Source organism: Melanotaenia boesemani, chromosome 14 (genome assembly GCF_017639745.1).
Source record: "Melanotaenia boesemani isolate fMelBoe1 chromosome 14, fMelBoe1.pri, whole genome shotgun sequence".
NCBI lineage: Eukaryota > Metazoa > Chordata > Actinopteri > Atheriniformes > Melanotaeniidae > Melanotaenia > Melanotaenia boesemani.
In genome coordinates, this window is record NC_055695.1 from 32672111 (window position 1) to 32687065 (window position 14955).

The 14955-nt window shown below is 40.0% G+C and overlaps 1 protein-coding gene across 2 annotated transcripts in view; it reads left to right on the top strand.

Annotated features, from left to right (window-relative positions):
- The first annotated feature begins 800 nt into the window (after positions 1 to 800).
- Positions 801 to 14955, top strand: part of LOC121652648 (inactive N-acetylated-alpha-linked acidic dipeptidase-like protein 2) — a 613163-nt gene continuing 599008 nt past the window's right edge. Inside the window, exon 1 of one of the 2 annotated variants that reach the window (XM_042005529.1) lies at positions 801 to 1074. The gene's annotated coding sequence lies outside the window, so the exon portion shown is untranslated. The remainder of the gene's footprint in view (positions 1075 to 14955) is intronic. The other variant, XM_042005530.1, reaches the window with a different exon arrangement.

Sequence of the window (14955 nt, forward strand, 5' to 3'; positions counted from 1 at the left end):
TGACCGTCGTCCTATAAGCAGTTAAACTGGTGGACCAGATAAATAGACCAGTCCATCACAGGTCAGATATCCATCCGCTCATGATGAGGCAGGAGTGCTTTTACCACCACTGTCTAATCCCACTCCTTTTTCAAATAGCTATTTATATTTTTTTTTCCCTTCCGAAACACTGCAAGAGCCTGATAATGGAGCAACTTTCTTTTGCTGGAGGTTATTGATGAGTCACTAATCAAAGAACTATCAAAGGCGAGCATGTTGATCCACTGGTCTCTGTGGCATCACTACTAAATGGGCACAACTGAATAAGATACACAACAGCAAGAGGCTGAAGAATAAAGATGGAATAATGACATTATATAATGGTCCTTGTCATATTCCAAATGCATATTTTTAATGCATGGGGCCATACTTTTTTCTGCCATTAAATATAAAGTGACTAAAAACTGTCACTAAATTAAAAAATCTAAAGTGATTGCAAACCCTTGATATATATATAAAAAAAAAAAAAAAACTATTGAACTTTAGGCAGCTATACAAATCCTTACCAGTGTGTATTACAGCATGGGTGTGGATAAATGTGCCAGTCACAAACGCAGACATGCAAGCAACATTGCCAAACAGGTTAGATGAGTGCTGGTAAGAGAGGAGGAAGGGCTACGCTAATGCACACACACACACACACACACACAGAGAGAGAGAGAGAGAGAGAGAGAGAAGCTAGCAGCTGCATAGCTCAGCTAAAATACAGCCTGGGTATCCTGACAGGTGTAAAGGTGAGCACTGAGGGCAAGCAGCTACTGTAGACAGTTAACCAAGCTAAAGGTAAAGGTGTAAATGAGCAGTCTGGCAAGTAGCCAGCGTGCTTTGTGGACAGGCAGAGTGTCAGGTAAACAAGGAGGCTGCACTCCCTGTCTGCTTTAACATTGTTGTAGGAGAAATACAGGCAGTGTCAGTAAAAAGGAAAGGAACCTCTTAGATCGGCCTCTATTCTCTGCTGCCCTCTCACTGACACAAACACACACAGAAAGAGACTGAGGCAACTACAGGGGGGCTCGACCAACTCAGCATTGCAAGGTAAATGCACAGATTGAGTTTGCTTCCAGCTTTAAGAGTTGACATGGGTGTGTGAATGTGCTAGCATGTTCCTGATTTCCACAGATATTTCTGGTTAGAAGGTTTTTAACTGTCTTCTGTCCATCTCTGTGTGCTACATGTTGCTGGTCCCCCTCCGGTAAAAGAGTCACTGAAGTGCATCTGTCCCTCTGAAGTACAGTAAACAAGTTAAAACAGCCTTCATCTGTATAATAAGCAAATGTGGCTCAACAGATAGAGAGGAATGGTGTTCATGCTTTGTTTAATGTTCACACTGCAACTGGCCCATAATTCAGGATGAGCTTGAAAGTGGAAAGCAAAAGTGAAAGTAGCCACCTAAATCATATTTCCCACATTTGAAGTTGAGCAGTTCGATTTGATTCCTGTGTAACTGAATGAAGGGAGTGATAAAAAGTGTGTAGATGCACAGGTTACCATGCAACACACCACAGGTGCGACCTGGAAACCTCCTCAAGAGGATCGTCTTTCGTAACGTTTTATGCAATGAGGAAGAGTAAAAGAAGCTGAAGACAGTGTTGCCTCCCCGTTTGGTTTCGTATTTCTGTGTTCAGAGCATGTAAAGGGTAGACTGTACACAGCAGACGTACAGACACACCTACACAGGTTGGTATTTAACAGGTATTGTGGCTGCAGTGCTGTCGCTCTCCATGCAGAAGGGACGCAGGTGGTTTTGTACATCTGAAAGATTACTCATAAGAAAAGGAAAAAACATGTTTCTGAGCAACTAAAGCAAAGGCTATGAACAAGTTAAGGGCAATGTTTACAAGCTGAGGGAAAGAATTTTTCTCAAAATTCTATATATTTAAACCTTCCTGACACTGCCTGCCTGGCTTTCTAACAGGATCCATTTTTAACTAAAAGGACTCTGGATTTTCCTTCTCTTTTACCAAGGAGGGCAGCTGTGGCTCAAAAGGTGGAGTGGCTGCTCAGCATCTGCAGTCTCAGAGGCAAACCGTTCACTGCTGTGTGAGGGTATGTTTGCTTAGAAGAGACAGGTATTCAGTTTGGAGAGCTGTAATAGTGTGTGTGAATGGTCTAAATGGAGAGTTTTCATTAATCCCCAACACTGAAACAATTCCACAATAATACACTCCAGTTACTGTTTTACCAAAACATCATCTTCCATAATGTATAGTTCAGGTAGAAATTCTGTTAGAAATAGAGAATTACCATTCAGGCTGCATTTACGCTGCTGGATCTGTTCACTGGTCATCTTTTCAGGCATTTTATCTTTTTGATGCAGTTTGTAATGCCTAATTTCTGTGAAATATCTAATCTTTGAACCCAAGCCAGTGACATAAAAGTTTATTTTCCTGACATAACAAAGCTCCTCCCGAGGCACAGAAAATAACACAGTTGGTTTTACACACTGAAAATCCCTCCAATAGGGAATCAATCTTCATGTCGGCAGCATTAAGGAAGAAAAATGTTTTATTTATTTTGCATTGCCAGTCCTTATTTTTTCCTATCATGTGCATTACAACAAATATATCTAGTATGAATGTTACAGTGGCATCGGAGCATATTTACTGTACCATTTTGGCGAATAGTGGCACAGCCTCATAAAGTATCCATGTTAACAATGTTTTAGATGTGAAAACTCTCAGTCCAGCATCTGATTTTGGTGAACAATTAAACATACAGTATATAACCTAATCATTACATTTATTTTCTCTTAAAAGAAAAAAATGGGTATGTTATTATTGCATCAACATGTAAAATTATTACAAATTAAAAATCCTGCTTTTTGTCTGTTCCAGCAGGAAAACACACCTGATGGCTGGAAAGCTGATAACTTCCTCTCTGTGTTTAGAATGAAGCAGCTTCAGCTTTGAAATTTATCCTGCTAAATCTTTACCTTTTTGGCAACAAACCATGAAATTATCATCGTTCTTTGACAAATACTCTACCTGTCAAAGTTTGGACCAACTTACCCATTTGATTTATTGGGAAAGTGCAACCAAACCTCTAACTAGTAGTGTATATTTGATTTTATTAGATTAAGTTTTAAACTGAGATTTACAAGAAATATTTTCACTGCTATACTGTGTGATGAGAATACTGATGTCACAATTCAATTCAGGTTCAATTCAGCGTTATTTTCATAGCACCAACTCAAAACAAAGTCACTTCAAGGTTTACAGAAATAATCAATTTTAACTCGATTCATTAAAAATCCACATTAGTCCAGTTTATAATAACAGTATTCATATAACCCACTTCAGGTCAAATAATCACCTGGTTAAGAAAACTAACAGATTGCACTGAAACTTGACTTTGATTTAATCCCCCATCCTGAGCTGCACGGAGCAGCAGACGGCAGGAATAAAAAAAATCCCTCTGGGAGTTCAGGAGGACCAGCTGAGAGCGAAGAAACACTGGGTAATGACATCAGTACGGTCAGAAATTTATACATGGAAAAAAGAGCAGAGGGATGAAGATGGAAGACGGTGCTCGGTGCATCATGGGATGTTTAAAATGAGTCAGTTTAAAGCCAGAGGCTACTCCACTAACACTATCAAGAGAGCCAAACAATGCATAGCGCCTCTCGTTGGGAACTTCTTTCATCTGCTCCAAGGACGTGGACATGAACCGTGTCTGTTCTTCTACTGAACACAACCTTTCTGCTTCACAAATGAAGAACATAATAGAGACGTTGGTCCTTCAAGCAGAAGAGACTTTTAAAGATCTTCTTCCACCAATCTTCACTTTCAGAGAAGCACCTACAATCAAGGAAGTCTAACATCTGCCATGTACACATGTGGAGCAACAACACAACAAACATTAAATCATTTTGTCATCCGCATACTGGGAAGAGAATTCCAGTTAAAGAATTTATCAGTTGTAGATCCACACATGTGATGCACATGCTGTCACGTCCCTGTGGGCTGGCATTTGTTGGACAACGGATTTACAAGCAGAAGTTCAGCTTCTGAGCATATGCAGGACAGGAGAGAGACCAGTTTTCAGCTCGGAGTTTCATTCCCAAGACACTTCTTGTCACTGTGGTGGAAACAGAATAAAAAATCAGTCCAACAGTTCAGAACAGTTAGAGGTTTAACTCTCCAATCAGTGAACAGCGATCCATTAACGTTGATCCAGAGTGAAAATCTGTGTAACTATGATTACATCACTCTGTAATACCCTGGTTATTATAACCAAGCAGTAATACAAGTAGAGCAAGGTTTGCATTACATCCTGATTTTATGTCTACAAATATAAATGCATTCTTGCAGTTGTTTTTTCCATGATGTGAACATTTTAAAGCTCAACACCCAGGTTGTGTTTCAGTGTGTCTAAGTCCAGATTAGTTTCTACGTACGTCTGGTTGACCTCAGGAGGAAAATTAGATTTTGATCATCCCTCCAGCAGTTTTAGTTTTGTTTTTGTTCTTGTTGTTACACCTGAATTTTTCAGGGTAAATTTCCTCTTTTTCAAAGATATGTTTATTTCTATGTCAATGGATGGATGATGGATAATAATCGGAGCAGCACGTGTCCAACAAGCTTGCAGCTCGTACAGTGTTAAAAGCCAAGTGCTGAGCAGTAGCGGCAGTGTTTGGGCTCTGCTGCTCCTCACACGGGCTTCTCTGTGATTGCTGAGGCCATTCCTGTCTGACGGACCAGTCGCGTTCACAGTGGGTAGATCTGCTCCTCGCCAACATGGCTGGCTGTCTGAAAAGTACGACGGTAATGACACCAGCACCTGTCTGAAATGTTCTTAAAGGCACCAGCAGTATAGAGCTCTGTTAGACAGAAGATGTGGGGGTGTGCTGAGTTTCTGTAGATGGTCATAGCCACGTTTTATTCATCTGGAGCAAAGTGAAGAAAAGGATCTTGATGCTTATGAATAAAAGAAAAAATGTTAGTGGACAAGAAGATGTTCTTTTTCCTGTTGATCTGAACACCAGTGTGACTCCTCTCCAGGGCTGGGCATGTGTGAGGCATATTGATGAAGTATATTTTGCACCCTGACCCCTTTTCCCAGTTTCAACTATGTGTTTTGTGGGAAACTCTCTTGCTCATGAGAGATAAATTCAGGTTTGAGACATGGAGGTCTATTTTCTACCTGCTACTCTTTGATTTTCCTCCGTCCTTTCTGGCCTTTTTTCCCTCCTCTTATTATCGCTGGACATTCCTTACCTGAAAGCAGACATGGTATCACCTGTCGCCTGTTCGCTTTCTGTTCTGCAACACGATCTGAGGTGTCTCTCAAGCAACAAAAGGAAACAGAGGAAAAGAAAGGGTGGGTGGCAGGAGAGAAGGAGGGAGGTGAGCCTGGAGAGGGTGGGAGGCTGGTCTGCAGCTCGACATCTCACAAAGTCCTGCATTTTCTTTGTCATCTGCTCTGAAAGGGGGAGGAAAGTACCCCGTCTTCTTTATTATCACCAAGCATTGATAAGGACGTCTCTGACTACGTTTTTCTGCACAAAGGCTGATACCTCAGGGCTGTGCATGTGTGCGTGAAAGAAAGATGTGTTTTCATGACCAAAACTCCAGGGAATATCTTATCCGCACATCACTTTATTCTCTTAGGAAATAGTAATGTGCAGTTTGTTGATACTTAGATATACTGGCTTTATCTACCTCTGTACAACACAACCTTAATAACCTTTCCCTTCGAAACACTCAGATTTGCTAGTTTTTTTTTTTTTTTTTCTGTGTTTTTTTTTAAATCAGATGGCAAAATTTAGGGGGATAAACATACAACTTTGTATATTTTTATCCTCCTGCGTTGTAAAGAGGACCTTAAAGTGAAATAGGTTTTCTTTAAATTCTTCATCAAGTGGTTTGCATGACGGAATCCATTAAATTAACTTTAAAGAGGAACATACAGGATTTCCTGATCAAGCCTTTTTGCCCTTTGCGCCAATATCAACTTTTAGTCTGATGTGTTTTGTTTCATGAACACAGAATACACCATAAATATTTTTTCTAGACCATCATTTTGACGCTCAAGGTCAATGTATGCTCGTAACTATGTATTCACATGCAATGGAGCCTTTTTGTTTGTCTTCTGCATCCTTTATGTGTATATTTGGTCAGTTTCCAGGGCTGTTGTAGATAACTAGCTAACTGGGTAGTATTGCTCATGTGCGACCAGCAAAAGGAACGAAGAAGAACCTGTGATGGTCACACAGACCACCACCATCAACTGTGCTGCTTTTTTTATATGTCTTTCTGAGAATGAACATTATCATGATCTCCTTCACCATCACTATGTTTGTTATTGTCTGAAACTGACGTCATACCTCTGAGGTGAACTCTGCACTGCCCTCTAGTAGTAACATCCATGACAATGTTAAAGACAGATGGGAGTATGTGTGCAGAGACGTTTGATAACATTTGAAACAGAGCATAAATGATAACATTGCAGAAATAAAAACAAAACAAAAACCAAAAGAAGACCCCCAAAATAAACCCTGAACTACACATTAAATCAAATGGTCACTGTTTCAGTATGACTTTAAACACAACATGTTGTGCCATGACTACACTGAACACATCGTGTCTGCACTGCCCCACTGAAGCATACGACTCTGTTATCTACTGGCTGCGAGATACAAGGAAAACATTTCTGGTTTTGTGTATACACAGTTAAAGTCCTGAAAGTAGAGAGTTTTATACATCAGACACTGGGTCCTACGTAGGGTGCTGGAAAAGAAGCAGATAACAATTGGAAATCAAGAACTCCACTCTGCTTTCCAATGTTGCCCGCTGCTCTGTAAATGCTCAGGAGGAGGAATAGAATCAAAGTCAACATTTGGTGCAATCTGTTGGCTTTTCTTTGCTATAGACAACTGTTTTTTTTTTTTTTTTTACGAACTGGCTTGAATGATAATAGTCATTTGGAACTGGACTTGTGTGGATTTGTTTTAATTCATGTACAACAAATGAGCTAAAATTGATTGTGAAATAACTCGAGATGACTTTGTGTTGCTGTACAAACAAAGCTGGCCCTTTTAATATTTCATAGGACTTCCTTCAGCTTTGATCCCAGCAGCGTTCTGTGTAGCATCATCTTCATATTTATTTCTGTCCAGAGTTGCATTAATTTTTCTCTAAGCTCTTGTATTGATGATTGGGGAGTCCAAACTACAGCACATCCCAAAGATTCTCAGTGGGGTCCAGGTCTGAAATCTGTGGTGGCCAATCCATGTATGAAAATGGTATTTCCTGTTCCCTGAACCAGACTTTCACAGTCTGACACCATGAATCCTGCATTGTCATCTTGGAATATGGCCGCACCATCAGGGAAGACAGAATAACCTGCTCATTCGATATATTCAGGTATCAGCTGACCTCATTCTTTGGACACATAATGTTGCTGAACCTAGACCTGAACCTAGACCTGACCAACAGCAGCAACCCCAGATCATAGACTGCCCCCACAGGCTTGTAGAGTAGCACTAGACATGATGCTGCATCCCTTCATCTGCTTCTCTTCTTACCCTGATGCTTACCCTAACAACAGAGGTGGGTAGACTAGCCAAAAATTTTACTCAAGTAAGAGTACAGTTACTTCAAAATATTTTTACTCAAGTAAAAGTAAAAAGTAGACCTAAAAAAATTACTCAAGTAAGAGTAAAAAAGTTCTTATTGAAAAAACTACTCAAGTACTGAGTAACTGTTTAAATGTAACATTGGATTTATTTCTTTGTATTTATAAAATCAGACAATAAAATAAATAAAATGTGCAAATTCTTGTATTTTCAAAAATAAACTAAATAATCAGTAAAAAACAAAATAAATGACATCTTTATAAATAACTTGTACAAGCTTTCAAACAAAAGCTTTTTAACAGCAACAAAAAACATACAACATATTGTATGTACTGTATGTGAGAACCCTGCAAACTATTCCAAGTCACAAAACAAACTTCTGATTAACTTTTGCTCCAAATGGCTCAGCATGCTTGGCAACCAGAAAATAACATTAAAACAACACTGTTATGGCAAATGTCTGATATGAAGAAGAGGACATGACAGAAGACACTGTGTGTGTGTGCTAGGGGGAGTGTTTTTGTTGTACATGCCACTTTTGAGTCTGTGCATGTGTGGTGCTTGTTCTCACTCAGTGAACTGACGGTTAAGCTTCAACAGTAGCTGGCTCTCAAGATTCTTGCTGTGAAGCTGTGATCGTTTAGCAGTAAACCTAAGTCCTGCATGACTGAAAAGTCTCTCGCAGGCTGCAGATGCAGGAAGACCAGTGTTGAGTTTCAGTGAGAGCTTCTTGATGTGAGGAAAGGTGTGCAGTAGATCCATACCTTCAGAGGATGGACATGAAAGGTACCTCTCCAGCTCTCCTGCTTGTGGTTTTCCTGATTTCATGGATGCAAAGAAGTCATCTTCATCAGAGGGACTGCTGTTTGTGCTGCCATCATCGGAGTCTGTGTCTAGGTGATTTCTAATGAAGTCAAGTCCTGCGGAAATTGTTTAAAATAAATAGGTCAGCATACAATTCTTAACCATGGACTTCAAAAGCTGACAAGTCAGAGTTTACAAGCTCAAATTTAAATTAACAAAAAATATATATAGATACCAGCTTTTAAGATGCACTCCTTTGTTGTCCACAATGTTCGAAATCTTAAGAGTATAAGAGGTAAGAGTATTGCTGCTGCAATCAGCTCAGGGTCCTCCATGGCGCCTCCAAAACGTTTCTGAATCCCATTGAGCAGGGCATCTACTAGAGATCTTCAGACTTTGCAGGATAACTCCAGCCTTATTAGCTTCTCCTGCAACTGGTAAAGTGTTGGCAGCAAAAATCCCATGTGCACATACGTTTCCCCTTGAAGGATGTTGAGGGCCATGGCAACAGGTTTCATGACAGCAGTGTACTCAGCCAAAAATCCAAATTCAGCAGGATTAAACCTAAAAGAAAAAACCCACACAGATCAGAAATTAAATTAGTTTAGTGGTTTTCAAACTGTTCACACAGAGGACCACCTCAGAAATAGTTTGCTCTCCACATACTAGTTTATTGAATGCAAAACTAAATCTAGAATAAACCAGTACTAAGCCAGGATTAAACTAAAACTAAACTCAGACTAAACCAGTTTAAATGAATTAACAGTGGAATTAACCATGGGTTGTATGCATAATTGTGTTTAAAACATGTCATAAGTCAACTTACATCTTTATCTTCAGTGCTGTGCAGACATTCTGAATTGCTGCCTCTCCTTGCTCTTTCTGAATGCGTACAACTCTCTCCACAGCCAGGAACAGGGAGCTCCTACGTGTTTGAGTTGGTTGGAGGAACTGCAGCTTCCATTCACGTTCCACTATTTCAAAGGCCATGGTTGGCCTACTGGTTTTGTTCCATAGAGCAGAACACTTTGCAAAAGCAGATCGAGACAGCCTTTTGTATGTGTCATTGGTCACTGCCGTGGCAGCAGCATCTACTGTAGACATCAGGTTTAGGAGATGGCAGGCACACTTTTGGTGCCTTGGAAGTTGGTATTCAAGGCCTGTATTATCATTCAACACAGCAGAGACATCCTGGATCTCCACCTCCGACTCACACTCATCCTCTGATGCCTCATCATTGGTGATGTCCATCTCCTCCTCTTCATTGGTGACTTCTTCATCTTCGCCATATATTCGAAAAGCTTTTAGAAAGTTGGAACCACTGTCAGTGGTTGTCCTTGTCACCTTATCTCTTATTTGATATTCAGAATGTATCTCTTCTAACGCTGCTGCAAGCACATCAAAGGTGTGTGAGCCTTTAAGAGGCCTACAAGCCAGTGCAGCAGAGAGCCTTTCTAAGGTGCTGTCATGAATCCAGTGGCAGGTCACTCCTAAGTAGCTGCGCTGTCGGGCTGACCAGCAGTCTGTGGTTGTTGCAACATAGTTAACAGTACTGAGCGTTTTTATAATAGTGTTCTTCATTGTTTTGGCAGCTTCCTGTATTTTTGAGCACAATGTTTTTCTTGTCATTACTGTATGCTTAGGCAGTATTGTTCCCATCATAGTCTTAAACGATGGTGTCTCCACCACAGAAAAAGGTAAGCTGGCCTCACAGACAAATCTGATTACAAGATGATCAAATGTTGCCTTGGATACTCGTTGTGGGCTTGAGAAGGGGCCTGAGAGCTTTGCACTTTTTGCAGGTGGTTCACTTGTAGTGAAGGACCTTCGTTTTCTGTGGGACTCATTTAGGTCTGTGTATTTCTTTATGCTGTTGGTGTGAACCTTCTGTTGACAGAAAAATATAAATGAGGCTTCAAAGTATAACATATTAAGTCATAAAGTTTTATATACGGGAAGAGTGGTAAATAGTGTGTTGTAGTTGCACTTTAGTTGTGTGATTTATGTACTGGTGCTGAATTTACGCCTCTGAAAAAAGGTTTAACTTACAATATTTCTTGTGCATGAATAGTATACAATGAGAACAATAACACTTTTAAAACATTAGTGATGGGTGCCTTTTTATTATTGTTAATGTGGTTATTAGATGTACTAACCTTAACGTTAGATGCAGCCCAGATGAAAGAACTGTTGGATGAATTATGACTGATATGTAGGCTAATGATAATGATATGTAATAAAACTATAACGTTATACTTATCGCAACGTGTTTCCTCAAATTAGACGTCGAGATTTTGAATGCTGAAATGTCGGTTTGTTTTGGTAGGCACAGAAGACACCGCATTACACAGCTGTTCTTTTGCGTTTTGCGCAAGCTAAACATGCTTTGAATATGAGGCCAGGGATGTTCGCCAACTTCGCCGTCTTCTGTTGTGTCCTCTTCTTCAATGCAGACATTTGCTGCTGCCATTTTCCCCTTGTTTTTCGCCGTAGCTCGTCTGCGGAAGAAAATACTTTATGCCGCTAATATTTTGTTTCCGTGCAAGTTGCAGCATGGGTACGTCTGATAGGTCAGACGGAGTCATGTGATTATTGCTGCTACATTTGACTGGTGGAACATGGTCATATGGTTATCCACGGGAGAAAAACAAACGTTATAAAGAGAAGTAACGAGTCCACTTTTGCCCAATGTAGCGGAGTAAGAGTAGCGTTATTTGCTCATAAATTTACTTAAGTAAGAGTAAAAAGTACAAGCCATTAAAAATACTCATAGAAGTAATTTTTTTTCAAAAAGTTACTCAAGTAAATGTAACGGAGTAAATGTAGCGCGTTACTACCCACCTCTGCCTAACAACCTGAAGCCTTTTTCTCTGGTTAGCCTCATTGATTACTGGTTTTCTTTTGGCTACACAGCTGTTCAGTCCCTTGAGTTCCTTCACATTGTTCATGTGGAATTTTCACTATTACACATAGTCCTGAGTTCTACTGCTGTTTTTTCTGATGTGATTTCACCAAACAGAACATTTCAGAAGTTGCCTTGGTGGCACATCTACAAGGAATTTCACAAGCATTTCATCAAACCTCCGTATGACTTAATGTTTGACAGAATTTCATTGTAATTTTAAAGTTGTTCTGGACAGGAGCAGATCTGAAATAAATATACATCAATTTACAACATCAACAATAATCCACAGCATTAACAGCAGCTATGGATTTTTTTATCAACTCCTAACACAGATGAGTACTTTTTGGCTGTCATAACGTTTGACATAAGTACCAGATTAATAGAAATTAGATATGTTATGCCTGAAGCTCAGTGTTCATGATTAAGAGTTTGTAAAGCCGAGCATAGATTTAAATTATAAATATCATCAAGAAGATTTACTTTTGATAACATGAATCATCAGACACATTTTAATCAGCCATTTTTTACAATATGTATTTGTTATTATTGAAAGATTTTTTTTTTTTAAATGGTGGTTCATCAGTCTTCATTTGACTGAACAGTTACTTTTGTCCCTCTTGGTTTATCGTCACTCCCCCGAAGCATCTTTTCTCTTGCAGCTTTTCTTGGTCTGTCTATAAAATGCTGTCTTCGACTCTGAGCTGTAGGCTGCAGGTAGAAGCAGCAAATGAACTCTGAAATACCGACTCCTTGGTAAAACACACTCGGCATGACCTTTAGTTAACGGACAAATTGAGCTGAGGCCAGACAACACGTCTGACTCCTGAGTGAGCACTGCTGGCTACTGGGAGGAGGTGTGTGGGAGTGTGTGTGTGACTATAAAGCTGGCTATTATATTGGATGGATTTTCAGATGATGACAGCAAATATAGTTCAATGAAAAAGTATGCATATGTGATAAATGTGTTTTTGAATGGTGTGGGAAAATATTCAGCCTTTTGTGTCACTAAGAAAATGAGTTGCTCGTTTCATTATCTTCAAGCAACTTTCAGACGTTTGCAGCCAGCCAGTGACCTTTATTTCTGATTAAGTTTGCACACACGCTTGTGTGTAAGTGAATGAGTGAGTAAAAGAGAGAGAGAGATACTTTTCTTGGAAGAAAGAGATAACTACAGTGACCATACAAAGGAAAGCTTCATAGCATCATTCAGTTCATTATGTCCTGCTTACATCAGCCCGGCAGATTTCAGGTCCAGGTTCAGACATATTAATTTCACCAGCTATCCCACTCCGTTTTTTTCCCATATATTTCATAAATAAATCTGTAATGATGGAATTTTCTCAAGCCTATCAAATCTAATACCTAATTACAAAGTTTTTCCAGCTAATGGACCTGGACATGCTTTTCATTAATTGCGGCTCATTGAATTGGACCCTCTTTTCTACAGCTTTCATTGATGTTGTACATAAAGCACCAGCATGAACATGGGTGTTTATATGCATTCCCTATGATCCAACAAAAAGAGGGGCTTAGCTGTGGTATAATATGGTTTTATGTATTAGACCTCCCCTGGCTACGACCACAGCACGAGTCTGCACACCCTGCTCAGCAGAAAATCTAATGAATGGTGCTAATTATCCTGCAGTAGCTCTGTCGCAGACCTCTGCCAAGCCTGCTAGAGAGAAAATGTGGCGGTGTTTATGGCCGGAGGCTTTGGATGCTGATGCTGAGTGTGACCACAGTTCTGTTGTGGTTAAACTTCCTCTTGTCACACATTGCTTCATAAAGGTTATAACGTTGCAGGGGATGTGTCTGTGCAGTGAACTGAACTGGTTGAGTGTGATACAGAAGTTACTTCCTAAACTCCTGCCGTGTACTGAGATCACATTTGTCATATCTGTTGAACACAACATGGGTTCAAACCATGCATGCCTTTAATGTTTGGTCATTTATTTGTTACTACAACCACAGCCAAAGCAATCCGTATGTTCACAGCATTTACCTCAAGCATGGAAACAGCTCACCACCATCAAGCCTAAACCGTCAGAGCTCAGTCTTCTAGTTTCTCTTTATTTTTTAAGAACTCAATCATGTTGAAGGTTTTGCCATTTTTATGCTTTTTGGTCTGTTTTTCAGATTACAACAAACATAAAAAAAAAAAAAAATAAATAAATAAATACAAAAACAAAAAGTGCTCATCTTTGAAAATCTTTCTTAATTAAAATGTAAAAATATTCTATCCCATAATAGCCGCTCCTTAATCAAAGATATTTTGAAAAAGGTATGTTTAATTTATGCTTTTTTAAAAATTTATCTTTATTATCCTTTTTTTTTAAAACAACTTTGATACAATTTTTGGAGTTGCTTGTAACAGGCTGATAGTCATCTTTAAAGTTCCTTTAAAGGGTAAAAGTTAACTTCTTTTACCCTTTAAACTTCGAGCTATATATTTTTTTTTATTTATTTTATTTTTTTTTTACTGTTTTTGATCTGCCTCTTTTGTATGTAAAACTGTAGAAACTCAACCTTTTAATCCCAGTCAACATGCAGACATTATTTTTTCAGGACAGCCTCAGCTGTCAGATTCTGTAAATTCTGTATGAAGTAAACTAATGTAGATGTAAAGTCTTAAAGTCTTAAAGTCAGGTTTATTTGTCAATTTCTTCACATGCCCATAACATACAAAGGAATCGAAATTACGTTTCTCACTGCCCCATGCGTATACAGGTATCAAGACAAGTAGGACAAGACAAACAATAAAGTGCACAGACAAGTCTGGTCCTTAAATAAATAAAAGGTATCAAAAACAAGGCTAAGAGGTATCACAAACAAGATCAGCATATGTGCATTTGAGTCTTCCAGTAGTTTTACAATATGAAGAGATATACTGTGAGGAAGCAGCTCCAGTTAAAGTTTCAAGTATTCTCAGGGTTTGTAGTGCAGTTTAAAGTTACAAGTATTTACAGGGTTTATAGTGCAAGGCAGTCAAGTAATACAAGTGTTTGCAGGGTTTGTAGTGCAAGGCAGTAATCGCACTTAGCAGCATACTTAGTAGCAGTAATGTTAACAGTCTTTGGTTCTGCTGGCTGGGGCTGGAGGGGAGGGGGTAGGGGCAGGGGGGTGGGGGCGAGAGTTTAGTTGGGGCTGGGGTTGGGGGGGAGGGGGTAGGGGCAGGGGGGTGGGGCGAGAGTTTAGCAGTCTCACAGCCTGATGGATGAAGCTGTTGGTGAGTCTGGTGGTGCGGGAGTGGAGGCTCCTGTACCTCCGTCCAGAGGGCAGGAGGCTGAACAGGTTGTGTGCGGGGTGGCTTGCATCGCTCACAATGGTGATGGCTTTTCGGGTGAGGCGTGTGCTGTAGATGTCTTGTAGGGAGGGGAGTGTTGCTCCAATGATCTTGCCAGCTGTATTCACAATGCGCTGCAGGGCTTTCCTGTTGTAGTCAGTGCAGCTCCCACCCCACACGGTGATGCAGCTGGTAAGGATGCTTTCAATGGTCCCTCTGTAAAATGTGGTCAGAATGGGTGGTGGAGCGCTGGCGCGCTTGAGCTTACGCAGGAAGTAGAGGCGTTGTTGTGCCTTCTTTGCCAGTGATGTGGTGTTAGTCGTCCATGAGAGGTCCTCACTGATGTGC